We start from the raw sequence: 6221 nt of genomic DNA, 5'->3' as shown, positions 1-6221 counted from the left end.
GTGTGTGTGTGTGTGTGTGTGTGTGTTGAAGGGGCAGGCAGGCGGGGCAGAAATAAACTGGAAGTGGAAGAAAAGCAGCCTGTCGACACACGTGTGTTAATAAAGTCAGCAACTACTATTGAGTGGTCAATTAGCAATGTTGTACAAAGAAATCTGATGAGTCCAACCCCGAATGGTTACTTCGTATCTCGTTTGTTTTGGTTTCATTGTGCGCAGCGTCCTTCTTTCTTTTTTCCCCACACTTTCAGCGCTACTTTTCATATCCTACTTTGTTCGATTGCATTGCATATTTCACTTCACTTTTCATTCACTTTTCCAATACAAAATATTTCAAGTTTTCTACATTTTCAGTGTGCGTAGCATGGAGGTAGCTACTGTAGCATTTCATTGTGCATCCTGCTATACCCTGTGACCACATGTACTGTGTGTTGTCCTGTGCATTATTATTATCATTGTGTTTTGTATTTTTGGTATTGTATTCTTCTTTTCTCCTTCTCATGCTGTATCGGATGCTGGTAACTTCAATTTCCTTGCGGGAGTCATCCCAAAGGGATTAATAAAGCTAAGTCTAAGTCTCTAAGTCTAAGTCTATAATTGCACTAAATCTCAATCTGGAACTTTATATTGTCACGGTACATTATTATCACAATAATGCATTCTCATAAAAACAGAATTGTGAGAGGATAGGATCCACAACTTTTGCACAGAGATTAAATAGTTGCCTTCAGAGAAACAAATTATTTAAATTAAGTGTCATCCTAGGAATTCTCTGATGCTTTTTTATAGAACGTAGAATCAGGGACTGCATCTTAATTCAAACCATTTTTAACACTTGATGAATTCTGTAATTCACCATTAAATTGTCTGTTTGTAATAATATTACATGTTTGGATTTGGTGTGTGTGTGTGTGTGTGTGTGTGTGTGTGTGTGTTGTGTGTGTGTGTGTGTGTGTGTGTGTGTGTGTGTGTGTGTGTGTTTGAGTGTGTGTGTGACTGAAAGGTCTGTCAGATGTTTCTTGGGTGACTGTACAGATGTTATCTGTTGATTGTTGGAGCAAACGATGCAAGAACATTTCCTGTGTGACCAGACAATCAAGTTGTATCTTATCTTATCCCAACATCACCAGAGAGTCCATCCGCTCTGCTCTCTGTCCAGTGGCACAGTGATACCACTGTCATTCGAAGAGCCTCCACTTTAATTGGAAAGCGGGCAGAACACCTCAGTGCCAGTGTGCAGAACAGGACCGAGATTTTTGGTTTCAACCCGGGAGTCCTTCCGCCCACAGTCCTTTTAGAAACGAGTAACCCAACCCCTGAGCCTGACCCTGGGCAGAGACAGATCATTGCACAAAGCAAGATGGTACAAAAAAAAAAAAACTGGAAAATTAGCGAGAGAAACATTATCTCCTCCCTTACCAGCATCTGATAATCCTATACATGTGCTGCTTTCCAGAGACATCATCAGACCTGGTATGGGGGTGAGGGAGACAGGAAAGTCATGGGGAATAAAAAAAGAAGGAATAAAAGAAAAAACCAAAAGAAATAAATGGAGACATAAAAACCTGATTTTGTGTATGTGTGGTTGTGTGTGGGTTTGTGTAAAACCGCACACGCCTGGGACCTACTACTGTGATTGCTATGCAGGAATGCATCCGAAACAAAAAAAACACACACTGGATGATGTGGTTTAATCGTCTATTAAACTATTTAATTAGAGGCTTTTTTTTCAAATTGGATGGAGTCACTGAGACACACACAACCTGATGTAGCTACCCTGTCTTCCCTCTGCTGTTTGTGCTGACCTAAAGAGCTGGCCTGGAGAGGAGGGGGTGGATTGAAACCCATAATGCCTCTGGGGAATACATATTGACTTCTGGATTCCCACAACACGGTGAGTCATCACTTAGTGGACATACACAGTTTTGATTAACTAACTAAGTAACTAAGTAACTAACTAACTATTAATTTCAGAATGTAGTTTCATCTTAAAGGCCTTATTATTTCCAGTGATGGAATGTAACTAAGTACATTTACTCAAGTATTGTACTTAAATACAAATTTGAGGTACTTTTACTATACTTGAGTTTTTTCTTGTCATGCCACTTTCTACTTCTATTCCGCTACATTTGAGAGAAATATGGTACTTTTTACACCACAAAATTAATTTGGCAGTTTTAGTTACTTTACAAATTAAGATTTCTGCACACAAAACATGTAGTGTTTCTGAGATACAATGTTTTATTATAAAGTAAACTACCCAACAATATATAGACCTACAAGTCCAGCTGAAACAATTAGCCAATTAGACACTTAGTTGATCGACAGAACTTTTTGGTTTGTTTCGATCCACTATTTTTGCATTGAGTATTTTTACTTTTGATACTTTAAGTAGATTTTCCTGATGATACTTACATACTTTTTAAGTAACATTTCCAATGCACCTTTACTTGTAACGGAGTATTTTAAAAGGGTGGTATTAGTACTTCTATTTAAGTAAAGGATCTGAATATGTCTTCCACCACCGCTTGATTCATTAACTGCAGTCATAGTCAGTTACAAGGAGAACCAAAGAGCCCATTCCAGTCGGGTCGTCAAAGTTTCAACCGTTTATTGCTACATTATTTATTTGAGTTGGGCGGTGTGGCTCTGGTAAAGGGATGGTTTGGAACAAGTCTGGGCAGTCTTGACACAAACTGTCCCTAAGCTTACAAACCCCATTGGCAGAACCTGTGTTGATCTTCATTACATAATGTGTAATGAAGATCAACACAAGCCATCGCCAAGAAGAGCAGCTAGTCTTTTTGGGGTCCAATATCCATATTCAGTACATCCATACATTAAAGGTGCAATTTCAGAAAAAAAATCAACAAAACCAAACATGCAAGAATTAAATCCCCCATCTAATACCCCGGCTATAGTGCCACTCTGCCAGCCATGCCAAAACACTTATACATAAACTTCAATATCCAATGAAAAATAATCATGAAATGAAATAGCACACTGTGCTGTCAACAGCGCTTTCAAACCGGACAGCTGAGTTCCTTTCACAACAAAAAAAAAAATACTTTCAACCAGGTAACGCTTGTTACTTAATCCAAACCATAACCATTTTCCTAAACTTAAGGCGTTGTTGTGGTGCCTAGACTTAACTGTCACCACCGCATGATGTTCACTTTTTCTGGCTAAACTCTATTACCACGGCCATGGAAGGTTCAAATCCACATACCTGCATGCAGTCAACATGGGTGAATATGTGAAACACTTAACTGCAGTGTGTACTTACAAAGCTACTGCTCTGACATTAAATGTGCTGTCCTACACTGAAGTGAATGAACACACCTGTTAAAATATCAAAAAAATCACAAAATTGCAAACAGAACTAGGTATCACATATGACACCGTTGCAATCAGAACCAAACATAACATTCTTTTTTCTTTTTGGATGGAAGGGCAGCAATCCACCTACACCCTTTACATGGTCTTACAAGTCCAAAACAGCTTAAAGGCTTAAATTCTCGTCCGGATCTCGTCCGTGGTGGTAAGAGGGGCAAATTTATTTGCGGTCTGTGAAGTAGGAGTTGTGCTGTTGTGTGTTGTGTGTCTGTGGTGCGTCCTCAGGATTTTTTTCAATGTGAGTGTGATGTTTTTTAGTGGAAAGGAGGTGGCGTCTGTTTCTCCTGTATTCCTGTCTTCCTTCAGCTGAACATATGTTATCGGAACGGTCAGTTTAAGCCTGTCCCATGTCCGGTGAAGGCTTTGACTTTGTGTATTACAGAAGAGGCTGTTGTGCTGTGCAATTTGTCAAGCTCAAAAAACCTGCTGTAATAGACCACTGTGATGACTTATTGTTCATTGTTCTAGTTGAACAAATCCGTAGCAGCAGTCTGCCATGCCCAATCAGGGATCTTGTGGCTGATCATGGGCTCCTTGGTGTTGGAAGGTCTGTGTTCGAGGCATGTGGAGCACTTTCCAACCGTTTGCTAATGATGGATTCCAGTGGTTTTTGGTCACTCTACACTGTGATGTGGTGTCCATATACATACTGATGAAAGCGTTTGCAGCCGAACAAAATGGCATAAAGCTCTTTTTCGATTTGCACGTTGTTGACTTTACAGTTAGTGAGTGCTTTTGATGCATATGCAATCGGTCTGTCGTCTTGTGACAAAACAGCACCAAATCCACGTTTATTGACATCGACTTGTAGGGTGAACTTTTTGCTGGGGTCAAAATACGCTAGGACAGGACCTGGTTCAAGTGTGATGATCTCTTTTATCTTCTGAAATGCTTCTTCATGCTGTGCATCCCATGTGAACTCCTTTGTCTCTTTCAACAGGTCACGCAGAGGCGCATTGATGCTGGCAAGACCTTGGGCAAATTTTGATAAGCAGTTCACCATGCCAAAGATAGTTTCTGGCTCACCTTTGTCCTTTGGGGCTTTTATCTCTTTGATAGCTGCAACAGTCTTGACTCCATCTTTGGTGATGAGGTGCCCAAATTAGCTTACCTTAGCGGCACAGACAACAGTCTTTTCTGGGTTGAGCTTCCCTTCTCTCTCTCTGGAACGTTGCAGAATGGCACAGAGGTTTTCATCATGCTCCTGCTTGATCCTGCCATGTATGAGAATGTCCCAATCCCTTGATAGTACGTGTGGGAGTGACATTAGCTGAGGCCCCAGGGTCCAACTTGAATTGACCATGTTTTTATCTGGTCCCACTTGTACATTTTCAAAAGCCTGTTTGGTATCTTGAGAATTGTTTCCTTCTGTTATTGCATCAATAAAGACATCTTCACTGTCTGTATAGTCATCTGGTTAATTTTCACTAACGGCATAGACTCCTTTTCCTTGCTTGGAACAGCATACATTTTCAAAATGGTTCCACTTGTTGCATATCTTACATGGTTTCCCTTTTGCTGGGCAGCTGTTTGTGTCATGGGCCTTTTTTACGCAATAGCCACACGTTTAAGCGTGAACACTGTAGTTGGCTGGCTTATGATGTATGTGTCATTGAGTTGTCCTTTTGTTCTCTTTTGGCGTGCTTTCTAAGCACCTTTCTTGTAATATTGCTTGCCAATTGCGTGAACAGACTGTTCATGTGAACTATCCTGCCATCTTGCTTGTCTTAAGCTGCACTTGTGCTATTTCATGAGACCTAGCAATCTCTACTGCTTTATCCAGCGTCAAATCAGATCCGACATTAAGTAGCTTTCCACTAACTTTGGGTGAATGAATGCCAATCACCACTTGATCCCTTATCATTTCTTCTCTGTTAGCGTGTCCACAGTCCTTCACAAGCAGTCCCCATTCCGTGACAAACTGTTTAAAAGGCTTGCTAGCTCCCAGAATCTTCTCATGGAATTTGTAGTGTGTGAAAATGACATGGGACTTTGGCATTATGTATGGTTCGCTCATAGCATGATTTTAAAACCTTTGCTTCTGCCTCTGTTAATGTCCATGTATTATAGATATCTCTACTTTTGTCTCCGACCCCTAGAAGAAGATAGCTGCACTGCTTGTCTTCTGGTTTCTTCTTTAACGGCCCGGTAAACATTAATTCCATGTGCCATCCTACCGGCAAGTTGCTACCATCCCAATCCCTATGGGGTAAAGAAAATCCAGAAACGTCTAATCTGTTCAAGTCGTCTTCACTCTTTCACTCCGACACCATATCATGTTCAGTACTAAACGTACAAAATGTAGAATCACGCTGACGTGATATGAACTGGATTTTGTTCGCTTAAACCTGGAAAAACATGTGAAATGTGTCTCATCGTTCAATCTATTTACACAGACTAACCATGCACAGCTTACAAATGATGACGTGCATCAATTGGCAAACAAAAAATCTCATATAAATAATGCTTTCAACTGAAATCATGTGTTATATTCAATGTAAATATTACAATACGGTTGAGCAAATTCAGAATTGCAAAATCAAAAGCATTTGGGGGGTGGTCGGTGCTATTTTCCATCCCTCTATGTACTTCGTGTACTTCCATAATAGTGCTCTTAGCCCTTATCCATTTTAACAAAATTTTTTAATTAATGGGGGCAGTAATGCTAAAAAGGTTAAAAGGAAAATCAAAAACTTACACTAACATACAATTAGATGCCACCTGCCTGCAACCTTGTTCCCGATTTCCCCATTAGCCTCAGTATATAAAGTCAAGGTTTTGCTACATTGCCGCCTTCTACTTCCTTCCTTCCTTCCTTCCTTCCTTCC

This window comes from Etheostoma spectabile, unplaced genomic scaffold, assembly GCF_008692095.1.
Source record: "Etheostoma spectabile isolate EspeVRDwgs_2016 unplaced genomic scaffold, UIUC_Espe_1.0 scaffold119, whole genome shotgun sequence".
NCBI lineage: Eukaryota > Metazoa > Chordata > Actinopteri > Perciformes > Percidae > Etheostoma > Etheostoma spectabile.
This window is presented reverse-complemented; position numbering follows the sequence as displayed.